We start from the raw sequence: 18,379 nt of genomic DNA, 5'->3' as shown, positions 1-18,379 counted from the left end.
ACCCTTGTTCTAATTGAGTTCTTGTATAACTTAGAAAAGCTCTTTACTTGAACAACAGCTTGAAAACATCTTCTCCTAAATTTCTAATTATCTGGACTTAATGGGATACGTGACATATAATCCTCTTATATTTGGGTAATTAGTATTTCTGTGGCATATAAACTAGAATTGAACTTCACCCTCTAAATAGAATTAAGTGACCAAGGACTTGGCAGTTGATGAATTTTAGAGGAGACTAAAAAGGTCTAAGAAATTAGGGTTTAGTCACATTTAGTTTGCCATGAATTAAATCTTGCATGATTAAAATAGTTAGTAAGAAAAGTCAATCCGAAAAATAAATAACTCCGAAACCTTAACTGTTTCTCCATATATATTTCACAAGCCGTTTACTGCTTGCTTTTTGATTTGCTGAAGTTACTGTTTCATGCTTTTGAACTCTTAAACACCATTTTCTATTTGCTTAACTAAGTAAATCACTTAACCATTGTTGCTTAATCCATCAATCCTCGTGGGATCGACCCTCACTCACTTAAGGTATTATTTGGTACGACTCGATGCACTTGCCGGTTAGTTTGTGGTTGTAAATTCCGCACCATGAGCCAACCCAATAAACATGCTTTTAGAATTTGGGTCCTTGCTTGGGCTTGGTCCATAAATAAAATCCAATTTAATAAACATTGAAGATTATCAACGTTTGGTTTGAAAGACACAGAAGCAGAGATACAAACACGTTAGTACATGTTCATTGTTTGTTTGTTGAGACACAAATCTTGATGAACACATTAGTACACAAATACACACAGAATACACGTATTTAGTGTACTTCCAATATGTTGAGACACAAAAACACAATCAATTGACACAATTTTTATACTTTTATTCTTTATTAATTTTTATATTTTTATTCTTTATTAATTTTTTAAACTTTTATCCCTCATTAATTTTTTATATTTTTATCTTTTATTAATTATTACAAAATATAAACTTTTTCTAATTTTATTGTGTCTTATTCAATATTTTATCAAATATAATACATATATACTAATAATTTGTGTCCATGTCTTTAATGTCTATGTCTCTGTGTCTCTGTCTCAACGAAGACATAAATCAAACGCTGATGGATGAGGGTCTGTGTCCCTTAACCATCTCTCCCGGGTTTGATACTCACTGGAAGATAAGAATGGAGTTTGCTTGCTTGGGAGGGTCGCCCACTTTACCTACTCGAAGGATTAGTCATTGGACTTCCGGCCTGATGGATACCCTGATGCAAAAAAAAAAAATTAAAGATTGGTTTCTTTTTGTTGTAAAATAACTAAATAAATAAATAAGGAAGAGGTAACAAATATAAAAGTATAAATAAAAATACTATTATTAATATTTACCAACACTATTATACTACTATAAAGATAATATATTAATATTATATTAGTAGTTTATAAAGAAAGAAAGTAAAGAAATTCTTTAAAAAAGAAAGAGAGAGGAAGTATTTGCTTTATTGCTGAGTATTTTTCTTTGAGGCAAAGGCCTCTATTTATAAGCGTATGTGATAGTAGTTTGTCAAACTACATTAAATAAGATTCTTTTTCAAAACCTGAGCCTTGTGGGAAAATGGTCATCCACCTAGGCTTTCTTATCGTAACACTCCCCCTTGGATGATCATTTAAGATTATGCTTCGTTAAAACCTTACTAAAGAAAACCCAACGGGAAAAAATTGTAGTAAAGGAAAAAGAGTACAATATCCTTTGTGATGGAGACTGCCTCATTAAAAACCTTATCAAGAAAAATTCAATGGGAAAAAAAAACCTGACCAAGAAAAAAAGAGTACAGTCTCCCCCTCTTGTCGACATCATTTAATGTCTCGAAATCAGCACATTCTAATCTCACGTACCAATCTGTCAAAGGAGGATTTTGGGAGTGACTTTATAAATAAATCTGCAAGATTATCACTAGAGCGGATCTGTTGGACATCAATTGTCCCTTGATTTGAAGATCATGAGTGAAGAAGAATTTCTGAGAAATATGCTTTGTTCTATCACCTTAAATGTATCCGCCTTTAAGTTGAGCAATGCATGCTGTATTATCTTCAAACAGGACAGTTGGAGCTATCTTATGATCAATCAGTCCACATGATGACAGGATATATTGGATCAAACTCCTAAGCTAAAACACTCACGACTTGCTTCATGAATCGTTAGTATTTCAGCATGATTAGAGGAGGTTGCTGCTATCGTCTATTTCGTGGACCTCCATGATATAGCTGTACCACCATATGTGAACAGGTATCTTGTTTGAGATCTCCCTTTGTGTGGATCAGACAAGTATCCGGCATCTGCATAGCCAACTAGTTGTGACTTGGATCCGTAGGGATAAAACAATCCCATATCAACCATTCCATGAAGATATCTAAAGATTTGCTTGATTCCACTCCAATGTCTTCTGGTTGAATAGGAACTATATCTTGCTAGTAAATTCACCGCGAATGATATGTCAGGTCGCGTATTATTAGCAAGATACATTAGCGCTCCAATTGCACTAAGATATGGTACTTCAGGACCAAGGATATCTTCATTATCTTCTTTAGGACGGAATTGATCATTCTCCACATCCAAAGAACTTACGATTATTGGGGTACTTAATGGATGTGACTTATCCATATAAAATCTCTTCAAGATCTTTTATGTGTATGTTGTTTGATGAATAAAGATCCCATTTTTTATATGCTCGATCTGCAGGCCGAGACAAAATTTAGTCCTTCCAAAATCTTTCATTTCAAACTCTTCTTTTAGAGTTTTTATAATTGTTGGAATCTCTTCAGGAGTCCCAATGATATTTAAATCATCAATGTACACAGCAATTATAATGAATCCAGATGCAGATTTCTTTATGAAAACACATGGACATATATCATCATTTTTGAATCCATTTTTGGCCAGATACTCAATAAGACGATTACACCACATTCGTCCAGATTGCTTTAGACCATATAAAGATCTTTGCAATTTGACTGAGTATAACCCATATACAGTTTATGATATGCAGATAAACTGACCAAATAACGCAATATTATCGCATCCACTACAGGGGATTACGTTTCTTCATAATCTATACCGGGCCTTTGTGAAAAACCTTGTGCCACAAGTCGGGCTTTATAGCGCACAACTTCATTTTTCTCATTTTGTTTTCTCACAAATACCCATCGGTATCCAACAGGTTTTACATCTTCTAGTGTATGGACTACAGGTCCAAAGACTTCACGTTTTGCAAGTGAGTCTAATTCAGCTTTCATGGCTTCTTTCCATTTTGGCCAATCATTCCTTTGTCGACATTCTTCGACTGATATTGGCTCAAGATCCTTACTTTCATGCATGATATTTAATGTCATGTTATATGCAAATATTTCATTGACAATTGTCTTATTTCGGTCCCATTTCACTCCTGTAAAGACATAATTTATCGAGATCTCGTCATTTTCACAATTTTTAGGTACCTGAACGTCTTCTGGCGTTAACACTATATCAGAATTTTGGACAACTGCAAGTGTCTCTACTATGTCTTTTTCAACAGAAATAATATTTACCTCTTTTATCTTTCGAGAATTTTTGTCTTTGGAACCGATATGTCTGCCACGCTTCTGGTGTGAATTTGCTTCGGTGACAATTTGTCCAACTGGGACATCAATCCGAATTGGGGCATTTTTCGCCGGTATATATGACTTGGTTATCCTCTTTGTATCGGAAAATGCATCAGGCAATTCATTTACTATTCTTTGCAAATGTATAATCTTTTGAACTTCTAGTTCACATTGCCCTGATCGAGGATCTAAATGCATCAACGATGATGTATTCCAATTAAGTTCCTTTTCAGGAAGCTTATTCTCTCCCCCTAATGTTGGAAATTTTAATTCATCAAAATGACAATCTGCAAACCGGGCTTTAAATACATCTCATGTTTGTATCTCAAGATACCTTACTAAAGAGGGAGAATCATATCCAACATATATCCCCAATTTTCTTTGGGGTAGGTGGTGCAATGGGAACATATATCGCACACCCAAATATTCTTAAATGGAAAACATTTGGCTGCTGGCTAAAAGCTAGTTGCATAGGAGAGAATTGATGGTAACTCGTTGGCCTCAAACGAATAAGTGCTGTGGCATGTAAAATAGCATGCCCCCAAACCGAGGTTGGGAGATTTGTTCTCATAAGTAAGGGTCTAGCAATTAATTGGAGGCGTTTAATAAGTGATTTTGCTAACCCATTTTGTGTGTGAACATGAGCTACTGGATGTTCAACACTTATACCATTAGCCATACAATAAGCATCAAAAGCTTGGGAAGTAAATTCACCAGCATTATCAAGACGAATTGCTTTGATTGGATTTTCTGGAAATTGTGCTTTTAATTGAATAATTTGAGCAAGTAATATCGCAAACGCCAGGTTGCGAGAAGATAATAAGCACACATGTGACCATCTCGAAGATGCGTCTATTAGGACCATAAAATATCTAAAAGATCCACATGGTGGATGAATAGGTCCACATATATCGCCTTGAATCCTTTTTAGGAATTCAGGGGACTCAAATCCAATCTTTACTGGTGATGGCCTTAAAATTAACTTCCCTTGAGAATATGCAGCACAACAAAATTCACTAGTTTTAAGAATCTTCTGGTTCTTTAGTGAATGTCCATGAGAGTTTTCAATAATTCTCCTCATCATGGTTGTTCCCGGATGATCCAATCGGTCGTGCCAAGTTATGAATTCATTTAGGCTAGTAAACTTCTGGTTTACAGTGGCATGTGATTCAATTGCACTAATCTTGGTATAATACAACCCAGATGAAAGTGAGGGTAACTTTTCTAATATAACTTTCTTATTTGAATCATGAGTTGTGATACATAAGTACTCATGACTTTCCTCATTCATAGTCTCAATATGATATCCATTTCGGCGAAAATCTTTAAAGCTCAACAAGTTTCTTCGAGACTTGGTAGACAACAATTCATTATTTATTATGAATTTTGTTCCTTCGGGAAACAAAATTATAGCTCTTCCGGAGCCTTCAATCACATTGCCTAAGCCAATTATAGTATTAACACATTCTTCTTTTGGCATAAGATGGGTAAAATATTTATCACTTTTGAGAATAGTGTGCGAACTTGCACTATCTGCAAGGCATACATCTTCATTACATATCCTTGCCATTCTCTTCAAACACAAATAATAATAAAATGAGTAGTATGCACAGTTAAATTGAATATTTGATCGGAATTATTTTTCTAAGAAATACAGCACAAGAAAATAATGTCATATACTAAAATTTTATTTTAAAACTTGATACATTTAATGATTTCAAAATTCATAAACATTAATATTTCATTATTTATATACATCATATTTAAAACTTAAATACATAGAAAATAAGACTTGATAATAAGCTTTTTACATTATTTATTTACATGAATTCTTAACAATCTCACACATTAAACTATTCCATCATTGATCAAATGGCCAATATTTTCTTCAGGATCCTCAAAGAAATCAGATACATCATAATGAGTGGTGGAATTTTCAGCATCGTTTGAAACGAAATTTGATTCTTTTCCCTTGTCGTCCTTTTTCAAAGATGCCTGGTAAAGATCGACTAGGTGCCTTGGGGTACGACAGGTACGTGACCAATGGCCCTTTCCACCACAACGGAAACAGTTATCCTCTGTTGATTTATTATGCCCGATATTTTTTTCTTTATCCCACTTCTGGTGAGATCCTCTCTTTTGAATATAATTCTTTTTCCTTTCATAATTTTTCTTGTTATTAAAAACTTGCCATTTACCTCTTCTGGGGTAATTTGCCACATTTACTTCAGGAAATGGGGCGGCGCCAGCTGGGTGCGCTTCATGATTTTTTAAAAGTAACTCATTGTTGCGTTCAGCAACAAGAAGACAAGAAATTAACTCAGAATATTTTTTAAACCCTTTCTCTCGATACTGCTGCTGCAGGAGCACATTCGAGGCATGGAAGGTTGAGAAAGTTTTCTCCAATATATCATGGTCAATGTTATCTTTTCCCCACATAATTTCATTCGTGAGGTGATTCGAAACATTGCAGAATTATATTCATTTATAGATTTAAAATCTTGTAGACGCAAGTGCGTCCATTCATATCGAGCTTGAGGAAGTATCACCGTTTTGTGATGATTGTACCTTTCTTCAAGGTCTTTGCAAACATCTGCAGGATCTTTTAATGTGAGATATTCATTTTTCAATCCCTCGTCAAGATGACGACAAAGAAAAATCATGACTTTGGATTTATCCTTTTGGGATGCATTATTTTCAGCCTTAATGGTATCTCCAAGATCCATTGAATCAAGATGAATTTCAGCATCTAGTATCCATGATAGATAATTGTTTCTAGATATATCAAGAGCATTGAATTCAAGATGAGAGAGCTTTGACATAATGAAAATTTGTTAGCTAAGTCTTCCTAAAAATTTGATCAGAGTCTCGTGCTGATAACGTGTTGTAAAATAACTAAATAAATAAATAAGGAAGAGGTAACAAATATAAAAGTATAAATAAAAACACTATTATTAATATTTACCAACACTATTATACTACTATAAAGATAATATATTAATATTATATTAGTAGTTTATAAAGAAAGAAAGTAAAGAAATGCTTTAAGAAAGAAAGAGAGAGGAAGTATTTGCTTTATTGCTGAGTATTTTTCTCTGAGGCAAAGGCCTCTATTTATAAGCGTATGTGATAGTAGTTTATCAAACTATATTAAATAAGATTCTTTTTCAAAACCTGAGCCTTGTGAAAAAATGGTCATCCACCTAGACTTTCTTATCATAATACTTTTGTCCAAAATTAATAGGATTAGTCAAACCAATTTTCAACCGGTGAAAGTATCTTGCCAAACAAGGTTATGAGAACTTTAGTATATATGATTGCGTTTGTTTTTTAGAACAGAATAAGATAAGATACTGAAAATAAGACATAAAAGATAGAGATATAAAATTTTGTTTTCTTATATTCTATTTGGTGATAAAAAAAAATCATGAAAATCTAATTTATTTTCATTTTTTTTTCATTCCAAAAATTTAAGAAAAATATAATAATAAAAAATATAATGATAAAAAATTAACAAAAAAAAAGTCGTATCTCTTGTTAGTGTCTCAATGTCCTTTCTGTCAGGATGAACACAAAATACACTAATTTAATGTCTCTAAACACATTATTTTTATTTATATCTCATCTATCAAATACAATTTTGTATTTCTGTATCTATGTCTCAATGTTCTGTTTTTATAAATAAATACAATCTATAAGAAGGAATGTCTATGGTGGAAAAATTTGCATCCGATTTTCTAAGGACCGTGTAGAAAAATTATAGTTGTATGGTGGAAATTAGCTCCGTACATGGAGTATTATTTGTGTTATATCTAATTCATAATTTAATGTAATTAATTACAAATCGGTATGATGTAGTTCGTTTGATTTAGTTTAGTAAATTCAATATTGGTTAGGGTGCTGATGTAAGAGGTTCAAGGATTAGTGGACCTCAGTAGGTTTTTTTTTTAACCAGCCCTTTTTGATGGAAGATATTCAATTGTATTTTCATCGGCTTATACTATTAAAGAGAGATTTATTTGTGTCATTTTTTTAATATGTTCAAATTAGATGGTTAAATAAACTATATATTTATTCATTGATAAAATATATATATATATATATATATATATATATATATATATATATATATACAATTAAGAGTAAAAAAATTTCATGTAAAAAAAATAGTAAAATAATTTTTAATCCATTTGTTGTTTTGATAATGTTCTGACCTGTTGATACCGGGATATAACTCGTCTTCCGGAATAGGTCGGGTGAACTTCTTCTGGTCGAGCACAAAGCGCGGCGGTTGGAATCGAGGTGGTGGGTACCTGCAAAGGCACTCCGACGCTCAAGTCAGTAAGAGAATTTTTCAAGTATCTGCTTTTTCTCAGATCAAAATGGCTTCTATTCTTTGCCTTATATATGGTCGGTCACAAATGACCGTTTTTTAGATAACGTCCGACCATTAATCCGTATATCCGACGTTATAAGAAGGAGGTGAATGCCGACTTAATTATAGTGATCAGTTATGATTAGGAATATACGTTACTGAGCTATAATGATTATGAATATACGTTACCGAGCTATAACTCGTAACCGACTTTTTACCCGTTCATACCAGATAATAATCGTTACAAGTGTAATATTTCTCTCATCAATAAAAAATGAGGTTATTATTTAAGAAAAATTGAGTTGTTGGAATAAATCAATAAAACTAATTTTTATCACCGTAAATGTATGATGTTTTGTGGTGTCACTAGTTTTTTGTGCTTTAATTATCGAGTAAATAAGGAATGAAGTAATAGTAAATAATAGTGAATAATGAATTAATAATTAATTTTATTTCGAAACAAAATACTAATTGTAAGAAAAAAATTAATCCTTTAAGAATCTTATTTAAAAGCCGCTCTAAATATATTGACTAAATAGATAAATATACAACAATAAAAAAATAATAATTATATTCTAATAAAATTAACAATTCTTTGTTAAAAAAAATTAAATATACATCTTCAAATTATGGCTTAGAATTACAGTTTTTTATTTCGATTTTTTAGAATTATTTTTATTAGGCCTATAACCTAATATTATTATTATTATTGTCGTAATATTGACAATAAAGACAATAATAATAAAATTAATAATTATAATAATAAGAATAAAATAATTTTAATAATTAAATAATACTAATACTAATTATAACAATAATAATGATAATACATTTATTATAATAATAACAGTAACGATAATAATGACCCTAATGAGAACAATAAAAGCAATAATATAAGTGAAATAATAATTATAATAACATAATAACAATATAATAGAAAAAATATTTAAATTACACAGTTAATTTCTATACTTTTAATGATTGTAAATTGGTCCCTACATTTTAAAAGTTTGTAATTAAGATCCTATATAAAGTATAATTTTGTAATTAGGTCCCAAATGACATTTACCGTAAAAAAACGCACATTTACCATAATGTCCTCTTCTCCTTCTTCTCCCTTTCCTTCCTCCTCTCTTCTTGGCATTTCAGTTTTTCTTTTCAGAACATCATTGTCGAACCACCATCAACTGCCCCTTATCACCATTGCCGTCGAGCCCCTAACCTTCGCAGGCCACCTGTAAACTCCGGGTAATTAATAAATAGTTAACCAATAAATTAGTTATTATCTAAAGAAATTAAAAAATTAAATTTTATAGTTTAATGGAGTAGAAATAATTAAAATATGAATTTTGGCACTAATTTCAAAGATTTTGACCCAAAATTAGGTTAACGGATCGAACTGATCGGACTGGATCCAAACCGAGTCCAAGGCCCATTATATAAAAACCCAAAACATGCATCTTCTTCCCCAAATCACATTGAACCACACTAAAGGGGAGGAACACAAGAAGAGAAATCCCTAACCTCTTCCAAATTTCATTTCCATGTAATTTTCAATCCGAAGTTCTGATTGACGAGCCGTCAGTAGTCACGTGTTCGTCTCGAAATTCTCTATAAAATCCACCGAATAATTTGGTAAGAAAATCATATCTTCTCACCCAGTTCTTCCCTTTTCATTTTTAAAATCTTAGATTTTGGGTATTGAGAAATTGAATGATTTTGATGGTTTAGGTGAACTCTAGCAGTGGGTAATCACTGAATTTTTGCCCATTTGACTCGTGGATAAGATGAGGAACCTCTAACCCTTGTAAAATTGTTAAATTAGTAAATCCCATATTGATTTTAGTGATGTTTGTGTGGAATTAGATTGTATATATATGAATTAGAACCAAATTGATGAAGCTGAAAGCTTGAGTTTGAGCTTGGAGGCTGGGTTTTTTGATTGGTGTACGATTGGGTCCTTGGGTGTTGGTAAAACAGACATAATTAAGGTGCTTCAATATTAGGGAGAAATTGATCAAGATATGATTTTGGTTTCTCGTCGATAATATATAATGTTGCGTGAAAACTTAGGTTAGATGACCATAGGATAAGCTTGAATGTGTTGAATTGTTGAACTTGATGGATTATATATACCTATGAGTGTGATGAGTAGTGTGGGTGAAGTGTATATATAAAGTTGATGCAAAATGTGTATGATGATGAGAATTATGAGTTTGAGCAATGAATGTGGAGATGTGGTGCTATGAATTATTAATGAATTGTGTTGTTGTTGGCTATTAATTGTGGGGCAGAAACTGATAAAATTGAGTATTGGGAGGTTGTGGAAGGAATGAAATAGTTAAGGAATTGCTTTGAGTTTATTAAAGTTGTTTTAAGGTGTGAACTTGAGTTTTGAAATTGAGAGTTTGGAAAATAGAGGTTTTGAACTCTCTTGGTAAAAATAGATTTTTAACGAACTTCAGTAGATCATAACTTGAGCTTCGGGTTTTGGATTTGAATGAAATTTATTTCAAATTAAAGATAATCTCAAGAGCTGCAAAAAAGTTTCAATTTTGTGAAAATCGTAATTTTGTAGAGAAAGTTACGAATGTTAGAAGTTAGGTGTATAAAACTGATTTTTAATGACTTAGCAGCTTTTGGAGCAAAAGGGAGTGTCGCGTACACGACGCGAGCTATGCTCACTGTTTTGTAATCTCGCATGCGTGGGGCAAGGTCTACATAAGCGGAACCCAATTTTCAAAACTCACGTACGCGAGAGTACACACACGACGTGAGCACTCCATCCTGATTTGAAACCCCGCATACGCGAGCCCCTATTTTTGTCAAAAATGAGATTTTTGAATGTTAAGTCAGTTCTCTATCTTTTCAAACCTCCTTTGCACTTGTTTAAGGTCCGTTAGCAAGCTTTTAAGCCTTAGAGTGAGGATGTATCTGTTAAATGAGTTGAGGGGATGACGGGAAGGAGTCGTGAAATGATAACGAAATTAATGAAGTGTTGGTAACGTTGAATGAGAGGAGATTAATAAGATGATGATGAATGAGATTGATTGAGATGATGATGACTGGTAGTTGATTGAGATATGTTTGACCAGGTAAGATGCAGTGGTGTTATCCACTTACTTCGGATATGAGTTGAGACTCTGATAAACCACTATTTTATGGTTTATCTTGTACTGATTTGAGTGGATTTTCTCAATCATTCATACACTTATTCATGTAAATTGCATGTTTTTCATTTTCTTCCTAATTTTGTGTTATGATTGAAAACTTGCTTCCTAAGCCTTAAAATTGTTAATTTTTAATTTTTCCTCTATTACCATTCGATGCCGTGATGTGTTTGTTAAGTTTTTCAGGTTTATAGGGCATGAATGGCTTAAAGAATGAAGAGGAGGCATGTCAAAGTGGAGGGAACACAAGAAACTAAAGAGATTAGAAGCGAGAAGCGACGCGCACGCATGGCTGACGCATGCGTGTGAAATGGCGCATCTTACAGCGACGCGTAAGCATGACTAGTGCAAAAGCCCAGCGATGCGTACGCGTGGCCGACGCGTAAGTGTGACAGAGCGTCACATGCTGCACTTATCAGAACTCGCTTGGGGCGATTTCTGGGCTGATTTGGACCCAGTTTCAAGCCCAAAAATGCAGACTAGTGGCAAGGGTGTAGCTGAGACTGTACATATTTTCATTTTTCACTTTAGTTTTGTTTAGTTTTTGAATTATAGAGAGTGAAACACTACTTCTCCTAGGGTTCTTAGCATTTCTTAGCTTTTCTTTTGGATTGGATTTGGGAGAGCTGATACTACCTTTTATTGAAGTCATCATCTCTATAGTTTACTTTTCCAATAACTCAATTACTCTTTTTTATTTAATTGCTCTGTGCTCATATTTGGATATTGTTATTTTGAATTCTATTAATGCAATGAATTATTTTCACATTTGATTATACTACTTGTTTAATCCCTTTTAATTAATTGTTTATGCCAATTTTAATTTAATTAATTTTTCAAAATTACCATGTCTTTTATTTACTCCTTTTACACGCTTGTGAAAAAAGGCATTCATGTTAATGGAGTAGATATTTCAACTTGGCTTTGGAGTTGATTAATTGGAAACCCTTGAGTTATAATACTCAAGTATTAATTGGTAATTGAAAATTGCTGGCTAACTCGTTTTCACTAACTCTAGTCCTTCCCTAGGAAGTGATCAGGACTTGTGAACCAAAGTTAGTGCTAGCCACTTGACTTTCTTTCATTAGTTAGAGGATAACTAAGTGGAAGTAATAAAATTTTACCATTATACCTGGAAAAATCAATAAGGATAGAAACTCCAATTAATTTTCTCCTAGCCAAGGTCTTTTAAATACTTAACATCTCTTATCATTATTTATTGCTTTAATTCCTGGTTATTTAATTTTTCTGTTCTCAACGTTAAAAATTCTTAACCGGCATTTTAGAAACTGTGCTTACAACGCTATTTTAGAAAATAATTTTAAAAAATTCTTAACTGGTATTTTTCCTCCCATCAATTTTTGGTGCCATTGCCGGGGAGTTGCATATGTGTGCTAAATTATTGGTTGGTGTAAATATTTTTATATTTACATAATTATATTTTTTTTTATTTATTTTTATTTGTGTGCCTTCTGTTTATTAGTAGTAATTATTATTTATTTTTTTCTTATTATATTTTATTACTATGAGCTATATGTTTCTTTCATTGAATGATGTGTTCATTACCAGATCCGAGCTTAGCTGCATTTGATCCTAAGATTGAAAAGACTATTTCAAGTATTAGGCGAGCTCGGCGTTGGTTAGCCTCTGAGGGTGGTGAAGGGGATTCGCTAAATTCATCAGTCTTATTTGAGGTTGAGTCTGAAGCGTCATTTGAGGAAGAAACTAACTCCTCTCCTACTAATTCTATTGATGCCTCTTCTGTTGATTTAAGTGCAGGTACTATGGCAGCTCCTAGAAGAATTACTCTTAAGGAAGCAGGAGCTCCGGATTTTACACTGCAACCATATCAAGTGCGTCATCTGAATTTGACTGCTGATTTCAAACTAAAGACCTCACTGATCAACCTACTTCCTAATTCCATGGTTTACCTGTCCAAGAGCCTATCAAGCACTTTAGAGATTTTCAGACAGCTTGCTTAACTACTAGGCGGCATGGTGCGGATGAGATTGCTGTTTGGTTATATGCCTTCCCATTTTCTCTTGAGGAAAAGGCAAAGGAGTGGTTCTACACTCAACTTGAAGCTGTTGTTACTAATTGGGATCTGCTTAGAAGGGAATTCTTGGACAAGTACTTTCCAGTGGAGGTTACAGATAGACTGAGGATGGAAATTTCCTGCATCATTCAAGGCGAATCAGAGACCCTCTATGAGTACTGGGAACGCTTCAGAAATCTCCTTGACTCATGTCCCCATCACATGATTGGCTAGTTGGTGTTGATCAACTATTTCTGCCAAGGCATGAAGCCTCGAGACAAGACCCTCTTAGATACTACGAGTAATGGCTCTCTGACAAAGTACAAGACGACGACAGAAGCGTGTTAACTGATCACCAATCTAGCTGAGTCTACCCAAAATGCAAGGTAAACGAATAATCATCCTAAGGCTATTGAGAAAGTTTCTTCTAGTGGTGAGACAGCTGCTCTTACCCAGACATTGGGAGGGATGACCAATATACTCAAGTAGCTCCAGCTCAATCAACAACAACCTCCGCCTCCTCCACAACAACAATGTCAACAGTTTATCCCTCAAAAAGTGTGTGAAATATGCACTTGCTATTCTCACTACACTGATGAATGTTCACAACTCCAAGAGGACAACACCTTGGCAGCTACCAATGCTTACTACAATCGTCCAAATCATGAGTACTATCAACAGGGTGGTAATTATAATCAAGGTGGTAACTACAATCAAGGTTGGCAAGACAACCCCAACCAAGGATAGAGAGACAACCCCAACCAAGGATGGAGAGACAATTCTAACCAAGGATGGAGGGACAACTACAACCAAGGAGGCAGAGATAATGGTGAAAATCAAAGGTGGAATAATAACTACCAACAAAACCGGTATCAACAAAACCCTCCTTACCAACAACAAAATCCTCCATACCGAGCACCTCACTAAAGGCAAGCCCAAGCACCTCAACCCAACCAACCACAAGCCTCTTAAATCACCTACCCCTCCTCCTCTTCCAACCAAGATGAAACACTCCGAGCTATTCTTCAAGGACAAAGAGACCTTCAAAATTCAATCCAAGCTCTTATATCCCGCATGGAACCACCCTCTAACTCCAACAATCAACCTTCAAGCTCTAGTGCACTTCTCTCTCAACCTTTACCTAACCCCAAGGGTAGAATTAATGCCATTACTTTGAGATCTGGCACTACATTGTAAGAGAAGAGTTTCGAGGAGCCAAGCTTAAGAGAAGACATTCAAGATGAAGATGTTATTGAGGTAGAAGATGTTAAAGAAGAGGATGAGGTACAAGATGCGATTGAAGAAAAAGTTGCTCAACCAAGGAATGGAGTATCTAAGGAAGATGATGCTGTGAGAGAAGCCATTCCCATCCCTTTCCCACACCTTGCTAGGAGGACTAAGAAGCAAGTGGAGTTAGATCCCAAGATGGTGGAGATCTTTAAAAAGGTTAAGGTAACTATTCCTCTTTTTGATGCTATTCGCTAAGTTCCTAAGTATGCTAAGTTTCTAAAGGATTTGTGCATGAATAAGGATAAGATACATGATTTAGAAACTATTCCTTTGGGTAGCTCAATTTATGCTTTGATGGGTGCTATACCGGAGAAATGTGGTGATCCCGGTCCTTGTATGGTTACTTGTACTATAGGGGTGTATAGTTTGTTGACTGCATGTGTGATTTAGGTGCATGTGTTAGTATTATGCTATTTTCTATATATGATGCTTTGAGGTTTCCACCCTTGAAAAGGTTGGCAGTATGTTTTGTTTTGGCAGATAAGAGCATAATTTCACTGGTTGGCATTGCGAAAGACGTCTTGGTGAGTATTAAGGGGTTGACTTTCCCTATTGACTTCTATATTTTAGAGATGCTCCCTAATGACTCAGGAAGACCTTCATCCATCTTGCTTGGAAGGCCATTTTTGAAGACTTTGCGGTTTAAGTTTGATGCCTTCTTGAGTACCAATTCCTTTGAGATAGATGGAAGAGCAGTGAGCTTCAACCTTGATAAAGCTATGAAGCACCCACCGGAAGATCACTCTATCTTCCAGTGTGACATTATTGATGAGACTGTGGCTGAAGTTCACCAAGAGGCAGTTGATGAGAAGAACATGGTTCAAGGTGCAAGTGTGGGGAAGCTCTCTGAGTATACTAAAGACACCTTGCCACCTCCAATGGTTCCGGATGATCAAGTGCCAAGCCATGAGCTGAAAATGGAGTCGAAGCCATTCCACCTCACCTAAAGTATGCTTATCTTGAAGATAATCAACAAATCTCAGTTATCATTGCAAAGGAACTTACTTCCCAGCAAGAGGAGCGTCTGCTTAGTGTGCTGAAAAGAAACAAGAAAGCTATTAGGTGGAGTTTGGTGGACATAGTAGGTATAAGCCCTCAAGTCTATGAGCACCGCATTTTTCTAAAGGAGGGAGCGAGGCTTATCCATCAATCTCAAAGGCGGTTGAACCCCACAATTCTAGAAGTTGTGAAGAAGGAAGTGACTCGACTGCTTGAAGCTGACATCATCTATCCAATCTCAGATAGTGAATGGGTTAGTCCAGTACAGGTGGTTCCGAAGAAGTCTGGCGTCACAACAGTGAAAAATGAGAATGGGGAACTCATGGCTATAAGAAAACAGAATTTCTGGAGGCTGTGCATTGACTACAGGCGCTTGAACCAGGCCACTCGCAAGGATCACTACCCATTACCTTTCATCGATCAAATGCTTGATCACCTGTCAGGTAAATCGCACTATTATTTTATAGATGGTTATACTGGTTATTTTCAGATCCATATTGCTCCAGAAGATCAGGAGAAAACAACTTTTACATGCACCTTGGAACGTATGCATATAAGAGAATGCCTTTTGGCTTGTGTAATGCACCAGCTACGTTTCAAAGATATATGATGAGTATCTTCTCAGATCTTCTTGAGCACTGTATGGAAGTTTTTATGGATGACTGATGATCAGATTTTCGTGTGGTCTAGAATTCACAAATATATTCTCGTTGAAAGTATAGTTCCTAAACCAACAATAATCCCTTCATACAAAAATTTGGTTATCACAAGTAACAAACCACTTAAAAGTAATAACCGAAGTATTCAAATCTTGGGCCGTCTCTCAAAGGAATTACAGGGAAGTGTTCTTATAATTGGTTATGAATTGTATATTTTGGGGTTTTGAGTAAGAGAACAGGAAAAATAAATTGCAAAGGAAATCAAATGACAAAAAGAGGTCTTGGTAAGGATCAATCCCATTAAGTCATCCTATAACTTAGTAAAGAAAAGTCAAATGAGCTATATCAATCCTAGTCCATAAGTCCTAGCTCTCCACTAATTCAATTAGTGAGAACTAGAGTTAATGGCACCCAATCATCAAATACTTGGACATTAGTAACTCAAGAGTTCCTAAGTTACCATCCCAAGCCAAGAACATAAAAGTCTAAGCTAAAATCCTCTCAAGCATTTCATCAAACACTTGGAAGGAACAAAATGAAAACATAGAAAATTAATAAGAAAAGATTAAATTTAAACAACTAATTGCAACATCAATAAAAACAATTGAAAGAAGGAGCATTAAACATAAAATACCTCAACTTGATTAATAGAAGAATTAAATCTGACATGAGAATTCATAAACTAAATTGGCAACATAAAGTAATCAATAAGGGGAACAAATAAATTAGAATGCTAGAACAATTAAAAGTAGAAGAGAAATTAAATTGAAATAAGATAGAATTCAGAAATAAAAAAGGAATAAAACTAAGACCCTAAAACCTAGAGAGAGGAGAGAGCCCCTCTCTCTAAAAACTACATCTAAAACCTAAATTGTGAATAAGGAGAAGTTTATGATTGATTGATTCCTTGCTTCCCCCTTCAGTCCTTGGTCTCTTTAGCCTTTTTCCGCCAATGATTCGCTTCAAAACTGGGCCAGAAGCCCTTCTGAAATCGCCAGGTGCGATTTCATTAAAGGAGTCAGCGTGGGCATCGACGCGTACAGCACGTGTACGTGTCCCTGGTGTATTGTGTGATCCACGCGCACGCGTCTTGTGCACGCGCGCGTCTGTGGGCACGTTCCAAATCCTTGGCTTTTCATGATTTCTCCACCTTGCATGCTTTTTCTTCACTCCTTTGATCCATTCCTGGCCCCTTTCAATATGAAATCACTAACAAACACATCAAGGCATCTAGTGGAATCAAAGGGGGATTAAAATTATCAAATTAAGGGTCTAAAAGCATGTTTTTGTACTTAAGCACAAATTAGGAGACAATCACAAAACTATGCTATTTCATTGAGTAAATGTGAGAAAAGGTTGACAGAATGCTCTAGATTCAACATAAGATAAGCCCTACAAATGGAGTTTATCAATGACTTTAGTGTTTATGGTGATTCCTTTAACCTTTGTTTGGATAATCTAGCTAGAGTATTAGAAAAATGTGTTAGTTCAAATCTTGTGCTTAATTTTGAAAAATGTCATTTTATGGTCAAGCAAGGTATTGTTCTAGGCCATATTGTTTCTAATACTGGTATATCTATTGATCCTGCAAAGGTAGATGTTATTTCTGGTTTACCTTACCCCTCCTCCGTGAGGGAAGTCCGTTCTTTTCTTGGTCATGCGGGTTTCTACTGGTGTTTTATCAAGGACTTCAGTAAGGTTGCATTACCTTTATCCCGTCTACTGCAGATGGACGTAGAGTTTGAATTGAGTGAAGATTGCATGGAGGCATTTGACAAGATGAAGATTGCATTGACCCAAGCTCCTATTGTGAGAGGGCCTGACTGGAGTAGGCCGTTTGAGATCATGTGCGACGCATCAAATTATGCGGTAGGAGCAGTGCTGGCTCAGCGCAAAGGTAAGGATCCATACATTATTGCTTATGCTTCTAAAACTCTAGATGGTGCCCATTCTAATTATACTACCACTGAAAAAGAACTGTTAGCTATTGTTTTTGCTTTGGATAAGTTCCGAGCTTATTTACTTGGAACTAAGGTGGTAGTATATTCAGACTATGCGGCCTTGAAGTATTTGTTAGCTAAAAAAGAGTCCAAACCAAGGTTAATCCGTTGGATATTGTTGTTGCAAAAATTTGATTTAGAGATCAAAGATAGAAGTGGCTCCTAAAATTTAGTGGCAAACCACTTGAGTCGCCTAGAACACATTAAAAGTGACTCCAC

The sequence above is a fragment of the Arachis stenosperma genome, chromosome 3 (genome assembly GCF_014773155.1).
Source record: "Arachis stenosperma cultivar V10309 chromosome 3, arast.V10309.gnm1.PFL2, whole genome shotgun sequence".
Lineage (NCBI taxonomy): Eukaryota > Viridiplantae > Streptophyta > Magnoliopsida > Fabales > Fabaceae > Arachis > Arachis stenosperma.
Note: the sequence above shows the minus strand (reverse complement) of the source record.